A 7,995-nucleotide genomic window follows, 5' to 3' on the forward strand; every position below is an offset into this window, starting at 1 on the left:
TTTATTTTTTTCTTTTTTTCTTTTTTTTTTGTTTCAATCTAATTTTATTTTTGAGGACCAAAGATTCCCTTGTTGAGGATGGGCTTTTTAATTGATTGGGAGTAATATTGCCATTTTGTGGCATTGATAGCCATTTATATTTGGTTCGTGCTAGACTTGTGTTTTTCTTATTGAACGCATGTTCTATGCTCTCTGGGGAGGATATTGCGCATCTCCTCCCTCGCTTAAAATGCCTATTTAGGAGAATATTTTTAGTCTAAAATATGGGAAAACACATAATAATTACTAAATGATTAATTTTAAACAAAAATTTTGAATAATAATTACTAAATGATTATTTTTAAAAGAAAATTTTGAATTTTAAGTTATGTGACACTTGAATACCCTTAAAAAATTGAACAGTCTTTATTAATTTTGAGGTATAAGTTTTATTAAGTACAGAGTTTATTTCAGAAATTTTGTTGTTAAGATTATACTAGGGGTTGTAAAGCTTACATCCCCAGAATTTGAGATCCATAAAATACTTATAGCATGTGATTTTCCCTAGGGATAGGGAGGAAATGGATGGTATCCTCCCCAGGGAGGAGGATATCTTATAGCTTTCTTGTTCATCCATAGATTGCAGCAATGATGGTCCTGCTTGCTTCTTAAGTGAGTGGCTTTCCATTAACTCACATAAATTGATATAATCACCTGTGCAGTTTTTGCTGGCTCTATTACGAGAATAGTATTCGGGTATAACTCTCATAAATAGTGTTCCTTTGATTGCTTGTTTGATTATACTGTCATTTAGTATCCTTGATTGATAATTGATTATTGACTTGGTAAGAGAAGTAAAAGTGGGGAATTATGCACTATCCAATATTTCGCTTGTTTGGTCTGATTATATACTCATTTTGAATACTTCATTGATAATTTATTTTTGACTAGGTAAGATGAGAAAAGAAAGGGTAAGAGAAGAAGGGGTAACCGTTGTATTTTTCCAACGGGTCTCTGAAAAATGAAAGGTTCCCTGATCTCCAACTGTTTCTGATGGGTTACATTCATATGGATATGAAAGTTGGATAAAGGGTTATGTTTATATAGATATGACCGTTGGATACATGAAATTCCCATAAATGTAGGCTAAGACGCGTAAGGCCTCATATCCATACATGTCAACATCTCCCACTTGGTTATGACGACCAAACATGATAAGCCACATGCATACTTCCACTTTTGAGTACGATCTTTAAGAAAATATTATGTCATGAAGTTTTTCTTACGTTTTTATGGATATGCCTCTCATAACAAACGTCTATCACAAGGATTTTCACGTTAATGCGGATTTGTCATCTATCATGAGGATTTTCACTCTAATACGAATTTATCAGTCATGAAAAACTGAACAAATGTCCATCATGAAGATTTTCATGCTAATGCGGATTTCTCACTCATGAAAAATTGTCTGACATAAACAATTTTAGGTCCATTAAGTTGGTCTATCAAGAGGATCTTCACGCTAATGCGGATTTCTCACTCTTGAAAACTGTCGACTTAAATATTTTTAAGTTCAATTAAGCTAGTTTATCATGAGGTTTTTCACGTTAATGCAGATTTCTCACTCATGAAAACTGTCTGACTTAAACATTGTTTAAGTCTCATTAAGCTCATGAACTTAGATAGTAGTTCAACACTTATACCCTTTGTTAATGGATCAGTGATCATATCTGATGAGGGCAAGCAACTAATAGTTACTTTACATTTCTCAACTACATCTTGAATGTAGTGATATTGGACATCTACATGTCATCTTTTGGAGTTATTTGCTCCACTTTGAAATAATTTAATTGCGGCTTGATTATCACAAAATATTTGGATCGGTCTGTCGATTATTTGCAGCTTCAAGTAATCTATGAAGCGCTTTATCTAGACGACGAAAGTACAAGCAGTGCTACATGCAATGTATTATGCTTCTTGTGTGTACCTTGCTACACACCCTTGTTCTTATTACACCAAGAAACAGCTGCCCCTCCAAAGAGAAAAATAGGTCCTGAGGTGGACTTACTATCTTCTTTATCCTCATCAAAATCTGCATCTTAATATCATATAATGTCAAGCTTATCTGCTTGAAAACACATTTTTAGATGCATTTGTTCTCTTAATGTACTTTAGAATTCTTTTTATTGTTTTCCAATGACTCAAATCTGGTTTTGTACATCTTACTGCATATATCAAGCTACCAATAGCTTGTGCATAGGGAATGTTAAGCTTTTCTTATCTTTCTACTGGACAATCATTCTTAGTCAACTTTACTCTAATGGTTTACAATTTTCCATTGAAACCTTTTGAGGACAGAGCCAAGATATCTCTCTTGGCTCAAACACAACAATTTTTTTTCTTATCTCTAGTTATTTTTATGCCTAGAGTGTAAGATGCTTCTCCCATATCCTTCATCTCAAACCGAGAAGAAAGTCATGACTTAGTCTTATCAATCGTTTCTAAGTCATTTCTAACTATTAAGATAAATCTACATATAATAAAAGTATTGTGAATTTACTCTCACTCTTCAAGACGTACACAATGGTCCAATCCAATGGTTTAAAAAACAGATCGGTGACCCGGATCGGGCGCCCAGAAAACCGATTTGGATCGGCGAATCGGCGATCCGGATCCGGAATCGGGTGAATCGGTCAGAATAAAGCTTAAAAAAAATCCGAACAAATTATTAAAATTCATTATAAATATTCTTTTTTAGGAATTCAATAAGAAATGAGGGTACTCCATTAAGAATTTTCATGTTTTTGAATGAATATGCGAATATTGATATGTTCTTTCCCTGCGTGATCCGCCATTCAGCATTTAATTTACATCACACAAAAGTATAGACATAGAATTATCATGGAATAAGTATATCAACATACATGGACTACAATAAAGCATAAAATTAGTAACATATGATCTAAAAATAAAATGATAGACGACATTATTGTTCTTCTTGGTCACGCTGGTGCCATTGATTGAATTCGTTTAATTCGATCTAAAAACGAATCATCGATATTAGCAGGCGTCTGACTATTCCCAAATCCCTGAGTGTTAGTGTTTTGTTGTGTTCCCAATCCAAAATCCCCAAAGCTTGTCCATCCTTCATGCTCACCTGCACTGTCGTGCTCATCCCTACACTGTTGCTGTTGGGACTCGATATGTGAATAATATGGCTGGGATAGGGTGGCCTCAGAATCTTCATCTCTCTCATTTTCTCTTTGAATAATATGGATTAAAAAAAAATGTAACAAATTTTCAAAAAAATCGATCATGGATTAAAAAAAAAAAATCACAAATTTTCAAAAAATTCTATCATGGATTACAAAAAAAAATTAGATCATGGACTAAAAAAAAAATTCACAAATTTTCAAAAACTTCTATCATGGATTACAAAAAAAATTCGATCATGGATTAAAAAAAAAAAATCACAAATTTTCAAAAAATTCAATCATGGATTAAAAAAAATTCGATCATGGATTACAAAAAATTCGATCATGGATTACATAAAATTCGATCATGGATTACAAAAAAAAAAAAAACATAAAAAAACAAAAAATTCCATCGTGGATTACAAAAAAAAGAAAAAAACAATTCGATCATGGATTGCAAAAAATTCAATCATGGATTATAAAAAATTCTATCATGGGTTACAAAAAAAAAAAAAAAAACAAAAAATTCGATCATGGATTACAAGAAAAAAAAACAAACATTTCGATCATGGATTACAAAAAATTCAATCATAGATTACAAAAAATTCTATCATGGATTACAAAAAATTCGATCATGGATTACATAAACTTCGATCATGGATTACATAAAATTCGATCATGGATTACAAAAAAAAAACAAACAAAAAATTCGATCGTGGATTACAAAAAAAGAAAAAAACAATTCGATCATAGATTACAAAAAATTCAACCATGGATTACAAAAAACTCTATCATGGGTTACAAAAAATTCGATCATGGATTACAAAAAAAAAACAAACATTTCGATCATGGATTACAAAACATTCGATCATGGATTACAAAAAATTCTATCATGGGTTACAAAAAAAAACAAAAAAACAAAAAATTTGATCATGGATTACAAGAAAAAAAAACAAACATTTCGATCATAGATTACAAAAACTTCGATCATGGATTACAAAAAATTCTATCATGGGTTACAAAAAAAACAAAAATTCGATCATGGATTACAAAAAAAAAAAAAAAAAATTCGATCATGGATTACAAAAAAATCAATCAAGTATTACAAAAAAATCTATCATGGATTACAACAAAAAAAAAAAAAATCCGTACGGGACTCGCCGATTCACCGTATGGGACTCGCCGCTTCCGTACAGTGAATCGGCGAGTCACTGTACAAAATCGTCCGGTTCTCTCTAGAACCAGACGATTCCCGTTTTTTTCACCGATTCCATCCGTCCATGACGATTCCCGAGTCGAACCGAGCGACTCGACGTTTTTTTAAACACTGGTCCAATCTATTTATTTCATATACCATATGTATGATGGCATCATAAAATGTAAAGTAACATTGTCTTAAGATTGTTTTAAATCATAAAAAATAAAAAATAAAATAATAAATAAAATAAAAAATAAAAAATAAAAATGTAAGATATTTTCGAGAGCAACCGGCCATCTTGCGGAACGCTCACGGCATAGCCACGTATAGAACTGCGTGGGACCAGCAAAATTGTGAGTCCCGCTGGCTGCAGAGGGAAGACGAGTAGACAGTTGAATGTGGGTACAACTTCATTTGTGAGTCCCACTTTCCTTTCTCTCTTTCTAAAATTGATCAGTCTCAAGGGCAGTGGATCATGTGCAAACAGCAATGCTTTCATTGAAATTCATCCTTGAAGCCCAATTTTCGCCAGAACCAATTCTTAAAAGCATCTTATTCATATTGATTTTCAAGCAACTGATCAAATTTATTTTCCACTGGCTAAAAGTGGATTGACCTCAGAATCATCCAAAAGCACCTGAGAGGAATTATTTTGAAAATTTCCATTGGATTTAACACTTCACATTTCGCGTTTATAGTAATCTCCCATATAACTCTTTGCCAATACACCATTTTCCCCAGAATTTACACCGATAAACACCTGATCAGGTTTATTTTCATGAAAATCCCTAGGAGACAAAGCAATCGAAGTGTCTATACCAGAATTTTGCCAAAAATGTTCCACCCCACTTCTCTCCACTACTATTTATCATCAAAGTTTTGGGTTTTCTACTCTAATTTATACCGGAAAGCACCTTATCAGACTTATTCTGACCAAAAACCAATCACAGGGAGAGGAGATGATCTCCACTGTAGTTTAAACCTGAGAACACCCCATCATTGTCACCAAAATCCATCTCAGGAAATGAATTTTTCTCATAATTCGACCACATTTATCCTCACCATTTTTCATCGAGGAGACAGGATTTCCACTGTAATTTATGCCAAAAACTTGCTTCCGTAGCCCAAGCTCCTTCGAGGCATGGACACGGGCCTCACGAGAAAGAAGCAGACCACACGCTTTCTCTGACCTGCATCTTCCTCCGAAAACCCAACATCTCTCTAAAATTGATTTTAGTCAAACTTTCAAGCCAAGGCCTACTGGTGATGAGGACCACTGTGAAGAACTTCTCCATTGGATACTTCCCTAGGGCTTACTGTGATTAGGCTCTGGGAATAAATCTACAATCTGTATTAAAATCCAATCAGCTGCCATGCGAAGAACATTTCATTTGATTAAATGATTGGCAACTCAATAATGGCATCCTCAAAGATTCTCTTATTCCACTTGAGACTTACCCAAATTGATCTGCAAAGGATTCTATCAATCTTTGAAATACCTGAAAACGTCCACTATTGTAATACCATTTTCATGTTGGAAGGCACCTGAATATGCAAGTTTAGCAGTTCCATAAACCCAATATAAATGGGCACTGCGGTAAAAGATGATCTGTAGTCTCATCAGCTCCACACATGATACAAACATTTGACAAAATAAAATCACTACTTTGGTTTTGATAAAGCGTGCGGTTTGCATAGAGCAGATGCTCTAAACATCCAAGTAATGCCCACCTTAAAATATTTGTGATAACTTTTAATTATATCTTCATCTTTAATTACAAAATTTAAAGCTTCAAAATTAGTATAGGTCGAGCAGATCTATGAAAATCTTGAAAATTGACGGTCTAAAATTGTGTTTCAAGATACACTATTTTCAAAACTTGAAATCTATTTTTTTCATGTCCATGCATCTTGATATTGAGATGATTAATTTGAAGATATTTGAGCATCAAAACAACCACTTCTAATGTAATTTTTTAAGTGGGCTCTAATTTTATTGTTTAAAGCTCAGCTCTAAATAAACTTTTTCCAAACAAATTTTTATTTTATTGAACTACATTTTAAATAAAAAATGGAAAATAAAAAAGCTTTCTTGGGGAACTAGCTAAAAAAAAAAAAAACAACAAAGAGTACAAAAAAAAAAAAAAAAAAAAAATAGAAATGATAGAAAACCGATCAATTCAATAGAGTTTACGTTTGGAGAGAGAGGAGGGAGGGGGGGAAGAGAACAAAGAAAAAGAGAGAATTGTTGAAGAGAGTGACAGAGACACTAATTCCAACTTATAAATTTACACTAAAAACTTCAAATTGGTATTATAAAATATTTAAGAGTGTATAGAATATTTATATTGAAAAAGCGTTCTCAAGCCTTTTACATTTTTATTAGACCACAAGAATTCTAACAACACAAAACCATGAGTCTCATTTGACATGTAAGTTCAAACGTGCAACACATTCTAGATTTAGCCATAATAGGATTTTCAACCCAAGCTGACATTAATGTATTTTTCAAATTTCTTCCGGACATAGTCAAACAGTAGCAATACATTTTTAGGTTGCATCCAAATATTATCCAAACAACAATATTTCATTGCCAGATAACATAGTACATTAGTACTATGTTACACAAATAATTTATTTAACAGACAATATATTTTCAAGTACTCAAACGGCTCCTAAGGTGTATTGCTCCTAGGGCAATGGACCCGTACCCAACCCAGGACCCGATGGGTATGGGTCCAAATTACTACTCGGGGGTAAGGTTCGGTTCAACAATGCATATCCAAAAATTTTCGGGTACGGGTATTGGTGGGACCTGCCCCGTACCCGACCTGGACCCATTAGTTAATAAGTTATTAAGTATATATATTTAGAATTTAAAGTATATATAAAGATTAATAATTCATTATTCAATTAAAATCATATTATATATTTTAAAACGTAATTATCTAACTAAAATATAACCTACCTAATTATAATTTAACATTAATTAAACAAACTTAAACCATCGTGTTTTAAGCTTTGTTTTTTTTTATGGCCAAACCCGAAATCCCTAAATCCCTAAATCCATTCCCAAACGCAAAGCTCCTGCTCAACTGAAGCATTGAAGCTTTAACCTCCCTCTATCTCTCTATTTGAAGCTTCGATTACAAAAACCCTAGCCGCCCGCGCTCTACGTCTGTCTACGTCAGTTGGATCTTTGAAGCTTCGATCGCATTTGCATTCTCTCTCTATCTTCCCCTACAAAACCCCAATTCTTCTCCCTCTCTTCCCCCTGCAAGCGCCCAACTCTCTCTTCCCCTACGGCCCACCAAATCCTATTTTTTTTCCAAGCTAGATCTTTGATAAGAAAAAATAACAAGTTTTCATTTGATTTTTGTGCAATCTTTTTTTTCATCTTGATCTTCAGTGTAAGATCAACAAAAAGGACAATTTTTTATTTGATTTTCACACATTCATTTTTTGCATCTTTATTCCTGGTGGAAGATAAGCAAGAATGACAAGTTTACATTTAATTCTGTGCTTTCCTTTTTTGCATATCGATGCTCGATGAAAGATGAACAAAAATGGCAAATTTTTATTTGATTTTCATGCTTTTTTTTTTTTACATCTCGATGCTCGATG

The sequence above is a fragment of the Amborella trichopoda genome, chromosome 9 (assembly GCF_054954075.1).
Source record: "Amborella trichopoda isolate Santa Cruz 75 chromosome 9, AtrichopodaSantaCruz75HAP2 v2.0, whole genome shotgun sequence".
Lineage (NCBI taxonomy): Eukaryota > Viridiplantae > Streptophyta > Magnoliopsida > Amborellales > Amborellaceae > Amborella > Amborella trichopoda.